Below are 13,466 nucleotides of genomic sequence, written 5' to 3' on the forward strand. Positions count from 1 at the left end.
TGTGACCCCACACAAATCAATTGCTGTCCATCCTTCCAGAACCTCTCTGAACGGGAGTCTCAGAGGAGCTGGGTTCAAATCCCAACTGGTAAATTATAAGCAGCTTACCAGCTGCTCAGTGGATAGACTACTGGGCCTGGAAGGACACAGACCCCAGTTCAAATCCTTCTTCACATACTTATTAGCTGTGTGACCCTAGGCAAGTTACTTAAGCTCTGTTTGCCTCAGTTTCCTCAAATGTAAAAATGAGGATAATAATAGCACCGCTTTTGTAGAGTTGCGAGGATCAAATGAGCTGATTTGCAAAGCAGTTAGCACAGTACCTGGTATACAGCGAGTGCTACGTAAATGCTTATTGCCTCCTTCGGGCTCTGCCGATGACTCCAAGGACCTTAAACACGTGCGCCACCCCCCCCATTTCCTCTCTGTAAAACAAAGGGATTAGACCGGATGGTGGTTGGCCGCTAAAAAGCTTTCCGCAGACCCAGGGGCTGCCCCCGAACATCCCTCCACCTAGGCTTATTTTTGTGTAGCCTGCTCCAGGCCCAAAGGCAACAATATTTCCCTGGGAAAGTCCTTGTCACCTCCTGGCCTGGGTCCCAGAACTTCAACTGTCCCAGGGCCTGCTGGACAGCTCACCTCAACACAAACATATTCATTTAGAACGCAGAAGGCCTGGGGTCCAATCTGCCTTTTGTTTCTCACTTGCAGGCTGTGTGACCCTAGAAAGTTGGCTGTGATCTGTGCGAGTGGAAGGCCCTCGATCACTGGGATTTCCCCACACTGCTGCCTGTGGTAACCCTTTCTGCGAGAGAAGCCTTCAAACTCTGGGTAGCAATACCCACTTCTCTCCCCCACCTTCTTCTCTCTCTTTTTTTTAAAAACAAAACAGTTGTCTCCATTTTAATTAATTTTCTTAGCTTGTATTTTATTCAAATAAAATTAAGAGGGGCAGCTAGATGTCGCAGTGGATGGAACATTGGCCCTGGAGTCAGCAGGACCTGAGTTCAAATCCAGCCTCAGACACTTGACCCTTGCTAGCTGTGTGACCCCGGACATCTAGATGACTTAAGCCTGATTGCCTCAGAAAAAATAAAGAAAGAAAATCAAGATTGTATTGCAATGTATAAAACAGACAAATCTTGAACAATGCAATGTGTACGTATTTATATGAAATAATCAGTCGTATTAACAGCATTGATTCTTTCCACCTGTACTCTGCATGGATCTCGTGTGTCCCTAATTATTAAAATGTTCATCTCCCCCATGAGCCCTCGAGCTCCCTGACGGTGGGGGCTGACTTTTGCCTTCCTTTGTATGCCAGACCTTAGTACAGCGCCTGGAACATCAGAGGCATTTACTAATTTAATCATTTACTAAAGTAAATGCTTTTTTATTAGTTCATTGAGAATGCATTCTGAATTCCATACTGGGCTGCAGCCCCTAGCATGTGGGTTAGGGTGGGGACCCCCGGCCTTGGGCTCCCTCCCTGGCCAGCCCCTTTCCTTTCACCCCCATAAGACACAACGAATCTACTGGGGCCCATAAGTTGGTTCCTCTTCTCCCCTCACCCCACTTCTGTCACAACAGTCATCTTCCCCCTCCTTCCCTGATAAAAGGACTGAATGTGCTTTCAAACACAGCCCTTCTCTTGGGGTTTGAGCTGACAATGACCAGAGACAGGAGATAAAGGGGCTGCTTCACCCTAGCCCAACCCCCACCCGCCCCACACCTTCTCCTTCTTCCCTCAGACCCCATGGGAAAGGGGGATCTCCAGTACAAGCTGGAAGAGAAGGCCCACTTCAGAGGCTCCACCCAAAGATTGAAGCGGCCTGGCCTCAAAGGGAGGCAAACCAGACTCAGGCTCTTCTGGGTGAAGAGTCACAAGAGGATGGGGATGGGGGGAGGGGACCCGAATGCCACGGCAATGATCAGGTTAATAGCAGCCCATGCTCTGTGCCTGGCCAGGCCCTACTGGCCATTCAAATTCCTTGACCCAGCCACACTAATGCTGCTGTGGTGCTTTGTCTTTCATTCTCTGAAGAGGACCAGTGGCATCAGGAGGGTGGTGTCTTGACCTGGGCATGAACTGAATTTAAGAGAGGCAGAGCTGGGCAAAGTCTTTAGGAGACTCAGCAAGATCAGAGGCCATGAGTGCAAAGCCAGGTTCTGTGGACTCAGAGAAGAAACAGCCAGTGCCTGCCTTCAGAGGCTTCCTGTCACTCCAGCAAGCAGGGCTGGGTGAAGCGATCGCCCGCTCGCGCCCACACACACACACACACACACATACATACACACACACACACACACACACACACACACACTCACTCTCTCTCTCTCTCTCTCTCTCTCTCTCTCTCTCTCTAATGCATCTTAGAATTCATCAGGTTCCTAGCACAGACCTGGGAGACTCAAGGGGAGGGAGAGCTCAGTGCCAGCTACAAGGAGGCAGGCAGGGTTGCCTTGGGGTTAAACCCTGAAGATAGGGAAGGCTTTGAGAGGAGGCTGTTCCTGGTGGCTAGAGGGCAAGCGCAGGGGCAGGTGCCCATAAGGTGGAGAGGGCAGGAGGGCATCAACGGATGAGGCTAGACCACAGAGAGGGCAAATGAAGGCTGTGGTTTCCAAGATGGAGGCCTTAGATCAGACACTCCCTGCTCTGGGAGATTCACAGTCCAGGATGGGATGGGACACCTACCAATCTGTGATTGTGAGACACAGCCTTACAGGCAGCATTTTGGAGACAGAAATCCCAATGAGGACAGACTTTCCATTTGGAGTCCTCGGCTCTTCTCCCTCAAAGCATAGAGTCTAGAACCTAGAACTCCAAGGCCGGTTCTCTCAATAAATCAACAAATATTGATTATTCATCCCTTGTGTTCCAGGTACCAAGGACACCTACAATGAATTAAATGATCCCTACCCCCAACAAGATGACCTCCAGTCAAGGAACCTGGAAGAGTCCACACCTGGGAGAGACACCTCTGTGAGGAATCAGAGCCTGACCTCTTCCTCTCTCCTTCACAGGCCAGGACCTAATTCCATGGTGGAGCAGATGAGCTCAGCCACACAGCCCTTAGGCACCTCCCCTCCCCCCAACCTGATGTCCCCACCCCTCTCCCCCAAATGTTGATTCTACAGCATCCAATCCGGGATGCTCCCCATTGGCCACAGTGTAGGTGACCCCTCCATTGGTGCAGGCCACGGCCCCTCCATAGTCATCTCCAGAGTGGTCGCTCTATCCCTCCAGTTATCATCCTGTAGCCAGGCTACCAAGAAACTTTTCTCTGTGCTGAGCTAGGCCAGTCCTCGAAGCCCAGAGGCCCCAACCGTCCCCAGCCATCCCCAGCCATCCCCAACCATCCCCAATCATCCCCAGCCATCCCCAACCATCCCCAGGCTGATACTGGAAGCCCCTTCATCCAGGAAGACCCACTAGAGCAAGTGTGAGCTCATGATCCTTGAACCCAAGAACAAAGGTCACTTCCACAGCACAGGGTCAGACTCAATCATCAAGAATTTCCCTCAGTGCTCCCACTTTTCAACCAACATTCTCCCACATCCTCTTTCTTAGTAGCCTGGCTCTCCCTTGGTGATGCCCCATCCTTGCAACCATCCCCATAGGAGCCACGCCCCCCCATTCACTGAGACCAAGGCAGGACAGGCACAGCCTCTGGTCAAAGACCTCTCGGTCTTCTTCATAGGGCCAAGCGAGGCCATGTTTCCTCTTTCCTGGTTGCCAGACTCTCCTGGCACTCTCCAAACTTCTCAAATGGCTTTCATGTTGAGTTTAGGGTCAATCATAACCCCTGGGCCTGCTTCTTATAAACTGCTGTGAAATCAGCTCTCTCCATTTCTTGTTTCTGCCTTTGAGTTTTGGCAGAATCCACACAGTAGACTGTTTTTCACATTTCTCCCTGTGAGTCTGCTCCTTCTGCCAGCCCATCTGACTCAGTTTGACTTTTGATTCTGATACCTGCTATATAACTGACTTCATCTCCCAGTCTCATGTCCGACCCAAGCATTGCCTTCTCTACCTTTGCTAGGCACCCCATTCTGTATGATTGGCTCTCCATCATTCAGTGGAAGGGGGAGAGGACCAGTATGGCATTGAAGTCCCAATGCCCCTCCTCCCCTCTGCCTTGCCACTGTTCACAAGTACACCCCCCATCCCATTTGAGCAGAGAAGCTACACTTGACCTTCCTCAGAGCCAGCCTGGAGAAAGCTGTGATGGCGGCAGCATGGGGGATTATCCTGCCCGCTTCCCAGCTCCTGATTCTCAGAGGTAGGTAAGTCTGCATGAACGACGGCTAACAGTGGGGATTGCTCAAGGGAGTATTTAGAGCCTGGGGTGCATCTTATTTTAGAGATAAGGAAACTGAGTTTGATGGCGCTGAAGAGATGCTCCAAGTCACACAGCTGGTCAGTGAGATGAGCCAAGAGGATGAGGAGCTCCCAGGCCCACCCAAGATAAGACACCAGACGGCCAAGGTAAGTGTTGGCTAAAGCAGATGGGGAGGGCTCTGCTGAGGAGGAGGCAAAGGCAGGTCTTGGGGGAGAGAAGGAAGGGCATGGGCACGGAGGTGGGAATGACTGTGATATGCCAAGTCTAGTGACAGATTAGCCCCTCTGGTACAGAGGACATGTGCAGCATGGAGGTGGACGGAGGATGGAGGTGGGGAGCTTAAAGCCACAGGATGATAAAGTGTTAGGGCTGCTTAAAGGCAGCACAGCACAGCGGAAAGAACTCTGCATTTGGAGTCAAAGCCCCTGTGTTTGAATCCTAGTGCAACCCCGCATTCCCTGTGGACCCTGGAGAAGTCCCTTTGTCTCCGGTCCTCTGTAAAATGAGGCCTCCTGGCCCCTTCCAGCTGTGATCCTCTGAGCCTGGGAAGGCCCCTCGGAGGCCGGGAGGGAGCAGCAGGGTCAGCCCTCTGGCCCCAGTCTGCAAGATCTTACCCCACTGCCCTCCGCTGCCTTCCCTAGAACAGAGAGGAGGTTCACTTTGGTGTAGAAATAGGTTGCCGAGTCAGGGAGCAAAGTCTGATGGGGAAGTAGAGCAAAATCCTAGGAGAGCAGGCTTCTATTCCTGCTCAGGATCAGAGGAGCCCCCGCCTGGTGCTAAGTGCGCTGATGGCTGCTGCCAACAAGCGAATCCTGTCCAGGCTAAGTGAGTCACCCTCCCGCCCCGCCGGCCAGGCGGCCGGCAGCCAGCCTGCAGAGATGAGTCAGAGCTGGGAAGCATCTAGCCTCTCCAGAGGTGGTGCCGGGGCAGCTGCCGAGTCATGCTCACAGACAAGCCTGGCAGCCCTGTCTGCAGGGGCAGCAGGAACGGTGCAGGCTCGAGGCAGATGATGTACTCGGGGAGGCCCCTGGGAGCTCAGTACCTGGGCCTCAGCTGACCAGGTAGGGAGGGAGGCCGGGAGGCAGCCAGGACAAATGGGAAGAAGCTCCCCTCCAAATTGTGCCCTCCTGGCATGTCCCAAACTGCACTGCTGAGGTCCTGTCCCCCAAGACCTATATGGGATGGCAAAGCCAGAGAGGTCTCACTCCACAGCAGCCCCAGGCCCTCTCTGTCTCTCTTCTGCATTTGGTCTTTAAAAAGACACCCTCAAATCCATCAACCAAGCATTCCCTGAATGTAGGTATTCAAATTCCACAAGCGTTTAAGGACCAGATTGTGCAAAAAAGGGAGGCAGGCTAGAGATGAAGGAGCCCCAAAGGATGAGCGAGACCTGGTCCCCGCCCCCACCCCTATTGTCCCTCTACCACAAAATCAGACAGGAAGATTTTTGGGGGGAGGGGCAGACTAGCACCTGCATTCCGGACGCTGCTTGGGAACCCTTGTTCACTGTTCAACACGGTGGGTTCTCATGGCATGTGTGTGCGTGCGCACATTTATACGCACTCACACATCCATCAGACCCTTCCACACAGGCAGCACAGAAACGAACACCTGGCCCTAACTCCGAGTCAGAGATGGCTAGAATCAGTTGCCAAGCCATGGCTAAGAAGGGAGGAGGGGGAGAGGACCCCCACAAGGGATCTAGACCACCCAGTAGCAGACCAAGGACACCTGCGTCTACAATAACCTGAGCGTGGATCTCCTGGGAGAGGTGCCACCAGCTCCTAAGGCTGCCCCTTCCACCATGGGACAGTCCTCATTGTTGGGAAGGTCTCCATGATATCAGACCTCACTCTGTAGCTTCTGCCTCTAATTCCTAGCCCTACCTCAGAAGCCAAACACACCACGTCTCTTCCTTTTTTTCCAGGACAGACTTTCCCACACTGGAACCTAGTTCTCATGTCCCTTTGAGCCTCCCCTTCTCCAGGCTAAACACCTCCAATTCCTTCAACAGTTTCTCATATGAATAAATGGACTCCAGGCCATTCCCTGTTCTGGCTGCCCACCTCTGGATACTCTCAGATCACCAAAGCCCTTCTGAAGCCAGAATTCCCAGAGGCGAGCACATTCTGACCAGGGCAGAGGACAGAGGGACCCTCCAGCCCAGGCCCGGATGCTGTATCTCCACTGTCTGGGATCCCAGCAGCCTTCTGATTCATCTTGTCCCCATGGTGACCCATATGGAGCTCACAGGCCACTCCAAACCACAGATCTTTTCTGACAAACTGCCGTAATTACCGATGAAAGGCCGAACGGAATTGAAGAACGAGGGTGTTTACCTTTTCTAGAACAGGGGGGCTGTGTCAGCTGACAGCGCTACTATTTCGGTAGAAGTCTACAGGCAGATTCCATTTCTGTGATGACTAATTGGACACAGCAGCATAGGTGGTATGGTTCAAGAGACGGGCCCTGCCGCAAAGACCACCTCCCTCCCCCATCCCAAGGTTCCTCCATCGATGATCCATTTGGAAGTGCGGCTGCCCCAAGATGCAGCAAAGAGATACCCACAGGATATGACCCCTTGATGGAGATCTGAGCCTCTGGGCCCCTGGATGGAGACCTGAGGCTCTGGCCCCTGGATGGATACCTGAACCTCTGGGCCCCTGAATGGAGACCTGAGCCCCCGGCCCCTGGATGAAGACCTGAACCTCTGAGCCCCTTAATGGAGACTTGAGCCTCTGGGCCCATGGATGGACACCTGAGCCCCTGGCCCCTGGATGGAGACCTGAGCCTCTGGGCCATGGGGCTGAGGTGGCCACATAAGCCCAGCACAGACGACTCTGGGGCCCACATCTCTCAGGCTTACAGCCAAGGTACCCCTGACAGACAAGCCAGGGGCTCAGTCATCCTATCCACCCCCTATGCAGGTGCCTCATACTGGGATAGCACAGTAAGTTTCCTTCAGTAGCCAAATACCCTCCAGCCTGGTCAAGGAGATTTTTGTAGCTCAAGAGTCTGAAGTACCAGGTCAGTCCAGAGCCCAGGACCATGGGAGCAGGTGCCAATTCCCCCAGGACCCTCAGTTGCTGCCACCTGCCCTGCCTGAGGGATTCTGCAGTCTTTATTTGGGTCCGTCCATGATGAATCTGCCCACAGAGAGGCTGCCCTGTACCTGCAGATCCTTGGAGTAATCCCCCATAATGGGGATGCAAAGAACCTCATTCAGGAGGGCCCAAACACTAATGTCTCAACCAAAGGGAGGCACAGGGTAGGGAATGGTCAACACTGGGCTCTTCCCAGTATAACGGGTTCTCAGTTAGAAGGGATTCCAAATGAAAGGGAGCCCAACTCATACCTGGGCAGGATTCTCTGCAACCCCAAGTAACTGCTCTGCCTCAGCTTAAAGACCCCCAGGGAGTGGGGAGCCCCCACCTCCCAAAGCACTCTGGTTTTCTCTGAGACAGCTGGAATGCTTGGGAAGTGGCCTCCTTATACCCACCCCACCCTCACGCTCCTTGGTGGACCCTCTGGGGCCAAGCAGAACAAGGCTAACTTCCCCACCCTATGACACCCCTCCAGCGCCTGGAAGACAGCTCTCCCATGCCCAAGGCCTTCTCTTCTCCAGACTGGAACATGACAATAGGGAGGAGGAGGAGGAGTAGGAGGAGGAGGAGGAAGAGGAGGAGAGGTGAAGAGGGGGAGGGGAGGAGAAGGAGGAGGAAGAGGAGGGGGAGGAAGAGGAGGAGAGCTAATCTGTCTCTAGGGTTTTCAGGTTCACACAATCCTTCCCCTGACTGCATCACTCTCTTCCTCCTGACCACTTCCTTCCACTGTCCCTGGTCACCAGCGCCCCTGTGGGGCACCACCTAGCTTGGTGACCTCCTCCTTCACACAAGGCACCACCAAGATCTGTTGCTAGGCTGCTTCCCATGGCCCACCACTGGATGCATGGAGACAATGGGAACATGATGCCAGCTGGACATGGGGGGAGTGTAAGGTAACAGTCATCCTTCTGGTGCCAGGGAGCCCATCAGAGCATATAGAGGACAGAAGGAAAGGGGCTTTCCTGTCCATACTGCCGAGACGTTCGTTGAGGGTCCTCTGTTCCCTCACTGGCTTGTCTGCCCAGAGGTCTCCCCCTGGCTGTGGCTTTGAGGAAAGCTCGGTTAATGGTTGCTGTGGGTTCCAGAGCAGAAGGCACTCATGGGGGCCAGGAAGGGAGACACTGGCTGTGGCCAGCTCCATTTGATTCTGAGTGCTGTGGCCAAGGCTGCTGTCTGTGGCCGGCTTCGAACTTGTGAAAGGGCAGTGACCCCAGGCACCCTTGGTGCCACCCCTACCTCCAGCTTTGCCAGGACCCCAAGAGGACCCTTCCAACCACCCAAGTAGCTGTGCTTTCTATGTCCCATTCCATCCCTGGCTGAGTTCCAGTAATACCGGCTAAGCTTGTGATCAATGCATCCAAACCAAGGTTGCCCTGAGCTGTTCCAGGAGAAATTGGTGTGAGCCTTAAGAGAAGTCACTCCTGAAACCAGGCTCCCCCATGCTTCCTCTGCCTGAGCTTGAGGTGCCCTCCATCAGCTGAACGGGAACCCCAGATATCCCAGGCTGGGCTGGGCTGAACTAGTGCCAGGCCCATCCTTCTTGTCCTCAGTCTCCCTTGGCCCTCGGGCCCCTGCCTTGGGCCTGGAGACCTTCAGCATGCTCTCCTCCTCCTCAGCAGAGGACTCTGAAGATATCTCTGAAAGGGTCCTTTAAGAGCTCCCCCCACCCCCACACAGAGATTGGCAAATAGTCCACAGATGAGGAGCTAAGGAGCAGGGTGCTGGGGAAAGGTGGCCTGGCTACCTTCAGACTGGCTTCCTCCCTGTCCACCTGTCCTATGGAGGATGCCAGGCTCTGAAGCCTCCGAAAGAAAGGCTCAGATGAGGCAGCCCTGTCCAGGGCCCAGAGTAGATGAGCATCCACGTCCTCAGCTTGTACAATGTCATCATTCTCCCTCAGACCAGCTGCCTTTCTGTTGATCAGCCCAGGTCTACAGAGGGTACAGGGATGGGGCTGCCTGCAGCTTGGCCAGGGCATCTGGGAGGACACCAAATCAGAGCCCAGCAGGCCCTTGGTGGCCACAACAGGAGGAGATCTGCTGGGAATGCCAGTGAGACACGGACAAAGCCCAGCAACCTTCCAGCCATCAAACCTGCAGCCTCCTGATGGAGCTGTCAGGATTGCCTCAGTCACTTCCAGTGACCTGAAGCCCCTCCCCCAGCCCACCCCTTCCCCTCCATCCCAGCCCCCGGACTGTTCCCCATTATCCTTGTCATCTCTTCCCAGGCTGGATTCATCCTCAGGAAAGGGTATTCAGTCTGGGGGAAGGCTGGGCCAAAGGCCCTTCCAGTAGCCTATCCTGGGAACCTTGAATGCCGCTCACAGCTCCGCAGTTCGGCCCGTGCTTCTCAGCAATAAAACCATTATTCACGCATCTGTTCGCCTCCTGCTCCATTTGCTGGAAGGTGGAGGGAATGCCTCAGGGAGGCCATGAAGAAAACAGCCCAAGCCGGGGGCTGGGAAGGAACCTGCCTGAGCAACCAAGCTGGCATTGCTGGCAGGCCATGGATGTGTGCTTATGGACTGGGAGAGATGGAATCCAAAGCCCTCCCCAGCTCTGGTCTCCCCTCTCTTTCCATAGGGTTTTTGGTTGGCTTGTCGGTTTGTTTTTTAGTTAGGAGCGGCGGAAAATGTTGTCCATATAGGGAACTCCCTGCATGGGAATTCCCTCTGCTAACCTCTCAGCTCCTTTATCTCAGAGGCTCTGCCAAGGCCTTTGAGGGATTAAGTGACTTGCCCAGGGCCACCCAGCCAGTCCTCATCAGAGGCAGGAAGTCGTCCTGACTCGAGGCCTAATCTCCTATGGTCTGGTGGCCTGTAGGCCCCTCTCACATCTTGAGGGGTCTGACTCCAGAAGAGAAGCTCAGTTCTAAGACAAGACTCAGATTCTCTGAAGACCTGCTGAAGCCCTGTTCCAAGGCCTCTCTGTGGTGTGGATGTGTCCCTGGAGTGGCCCCAAGCCCACCAAGTCACTGCCAGAACAGCACTAGCTCTGCGGAAGGATGGCCGGAATTCAGGAATCCACCCATCTCCAAAGGCCAAGAAGGGCTTCGATCTGCCTCAGAGGAGAGATTTGTCAACAGGAATGTTTACAAGCCCTGGGGCAATACTTTAGTAAAATCTCTGGCTGGGGCTGGTCGATGGAGGAGCCCCCCCACTAACTACCGGTCTATTGACTCAGCAAATTTCCTCGCCTGCAAACAACTCCCCCCACTCCCAGAGCCTGCCACAGAGAAGAGCACCCTTCTCACAAGGCCCCTACAAGGCAGGCCGGAAGGAAACGGGCTTCGAGAGGGGCCGTGTAGAAGCGAGACCGCCTGCCTAGATTCAAAGCCAGGGCCAGCACCCAATCACTCACACTGTGACCATAGTCACTTTCTATCATCTCTGTGACCTTGGACAAGTCATGTGAGCAGCTGGAGCCCAGAGCAGATGCCTTCTGCAGCAGAAGAGTGCTTCAGTAACCGGCCCGATGAAAGCCCAGAAGGGGCTGATCTCCAAGGCCTCCGACTCCTCCAGCCACAGCCTGCTGCCCAGCAGCACCCACCTAGAATCCCAGAACTCCAGCTGGAGGGAGCCTGACATCATCTAGCCCTTCTCTGTTCCAGTAGGAGGGGCTACCCACACTGAGGAAATGGTCCACAGGAAGACACTGAGGAAGGCGGCCCAGAGAGGCAGATAGTACTTGCCCAACCGAGATCAATCACAAAGCTAATGAGTGGATGAAATCATCCGTTTTCTGAAGCCAGAAGGTAAAAGGTTCTTTGGAGCTCGGTTACCCAAAAGAGCCGGAGAGAGCAACATTAAACCCGTCCCTATGGCTGGGTGTTTACCTTAAATAATAATAAAAAGGAGAAGCTGCCTGGGCCGTGGTATCACTAGAAGAACCAAAGATCTCCCACAGGCACAGAACAGCGCAACCACCTGGGAACAGCCCTAGCATGGCAAGGGCCCCAAGTTCTAGGAACTGGGGATGTGTGGGGAGGAGAAGGCAGCCCAGCTAAAGGGCCCCCATGGGTGCCCTGGCACCTTCAGGACAGGGCATGATGCTGCTGCTGTAGCAAGGCCAGGGCACCGCCCCAGCCAACCAGTGCTATGGCTGCACCCGAAGAAGGGAGAGGGGGAGTACTCCCCGATTCTCAGCCCTGAGACTTTCCAGCTCCCACCTACACACTTTCAGGATGGGAAAGCCAGAGGCAACCCAGAAGCTGCCTACCATTAGGTGGGCGGGTAAGAAACAGAGAGGAGCTGCTGCTGGCAGAGAGATTGGCCCAGGGGCCACTCAAACCAGGCCCCCAGTCCAGCCTGGCCTCACCCTGCAGGGCCAGCAGCCAGTCAGCAGCTCCCTTTTCCCTATGGTGTGGTGTGGTCTGTGTGCGTGTGTGCACGTGCCTGCGTGTGTGTGTGTGTGTGTGTGTGTGTATGTGTGTGTAAGGGTGACTGCTGGGCCAGGCTCCAGGTCCACCCTCCACCCTCACCCTTTACACCCCCCACAGAACAGGACAGAAGGGCCAGGGAGGGAGGCAGCCATAGAGCAGTTCCCCAGGAATGAAAGGGCCTGGTTGGCTGGCACACATGAGCTAATGTCCTCTAGAACAACTTACACAGGTGGGCGCTCAGCTCTGCAGGAGCACCCAAGCCATAAGGGCACCGCTGGGGAGCGCCTCTACGGACACGCGGGTGGAGGCGGAGGGAGCGTTGGCGCCGGGGTCCTTTTCTATAGCTAAGGCACAGAAGCCCTCCCGCAGAGGCCTCCGCTCCAGAGAACTGGAGCTCCGCCTTCCTGCCAGCCCGTCCCAGCTCCCACGCGAGGTGTCTGGCCAGACCTGTTGGTGGTTAGGGATGTCCAGCTGCCGAGCTTCGAGCGTCCACCCCTGAGGGCGGCACTACTCTCTGCCCACCCGTCTCAGTCCCGGGAAGCGGATAATCCACCAGGCCCCCGCACGTTGTCCCTGGGCAGCCCGCGCAGGCGGACGGGCCCCGTGGGGATGGTGACCTGGTCCTCATCCCATCCCGACCCCGGCGCTCGGCTCTGTTCTGTCCGACTTGGCTCGGTCCCCAGGCCCGGCCAGGGTGGGCCGGGCTGTCTAGGCTTACCTCGTTCGGGCAGACTGGCAGGTGGGCACCGGGACTGGCCGGCGTCTGACACCGCGGACAGCGGCGCCCAGCGGGAGCTCGCCGGGGGCCCGAGCTGTCTCGCTGCCGCCGCGCCGGCTTTCTGCCCCTCTCCCGGGCCGGGGGCCGCGTCTACGCGTTGCTGCCGCGGCTCCTGCTGATCCTGCTGCTGCTGCTGCTCCCTCTCCTCCTCCTCCTCCTCTTCCTCCTCCTCGTTCTCCTCCTCTTCCTCCTCCTCCTCCTCCTCCTCCTCCTTCTCCCCGCGCTGCCGCCGCCGCCAGCTCGAGACTCAGCCCGACTAGGCACCGCTGGCTCAGACTCCGGGCCGCGGAGAGGCGGGGCCAGAGCGCAGCAGACCGCCGCCCATTGGCCCCTGGGCGGGCCTCTGCCCGATTGGGCCAGGGGAGCGGGCCCCCACCCGTCCGGCGTCCAATGGCAGGTCCGGCGCCCGGGCCGCCCCTGGGGCAGACACCTGGGCCCAGCAGTGGAGGGTGCCGAACCTAGGCTGGTAGCTGGGATCCGGGGTGGCGAACCTAGGACCCAAGGAGCAGGAGCTGGCGCCTTCCAGCCGAGAGCGGACCTGGCTTTGCCTCCAGGCCCGGGCCCTTCCCAGTTGGAGGACCCTGGACCAGGAGATGGCACTCTTTGTACCTTAGGCTACTCCGCAGGGAAATAGGCTTGAGCGGCTCTCGCCCTCTGATACCGAGCCAAGGGCTCCAGCAGCTGGAGGCGGATGATCATCACCGGGGCTGGGATTGGAGTGGGGAGAGAGTGGGTTAGGAGGTCAGCCTCAGGCCACATTTCACAGCCCCTCTCAGCTCCGGCTGTCACCATCACTCAACCCCACCCCCCATCACCCGTAAATAGGGCTAGAAACGAAGCCTCAGTCCTGGACCCTGCCAG

At 55.9% G+C, this 13,466-nt stretch overlaps 1 protein-coding gene across 1 annotated transcript in view; it reads right to left on the reverse strand.

The window, feature by feature from the left end:
- The window catches only part of CAMKK1 (calcium/calmodulin dependent protein kinase kinase 1), a gene marked incomplete in the record, with an annotated part of 56,160 nt that extends 43,455 nt beyond the window's left edge, over positions 1-12,705 (reverse strand). The window contains 1 exon segment of the mRNA XM_036754332.1: positions 12,546-12,705.
- Between the last annotated feature and the right edge of the window lie 761 nt (positions 12,706-13,466).

The sequence above is a fragment of the Trichosurus vulpecula genome, chromosome 4 (assembly GCF_011100635.1).
Source record: "Trichosurus vulpecula isolate mTriVul1 chromosome 4, mTriVul1.pri, whole genome shotgun sequence".
NCBI classification, from domain to species: domain Eukaryota; kingdom Metazoa; phylum Chordata; class Mammalia; order Diprotodontia; family Phalangeridae; genus Trichosurus; species Trichosurus vulpecula.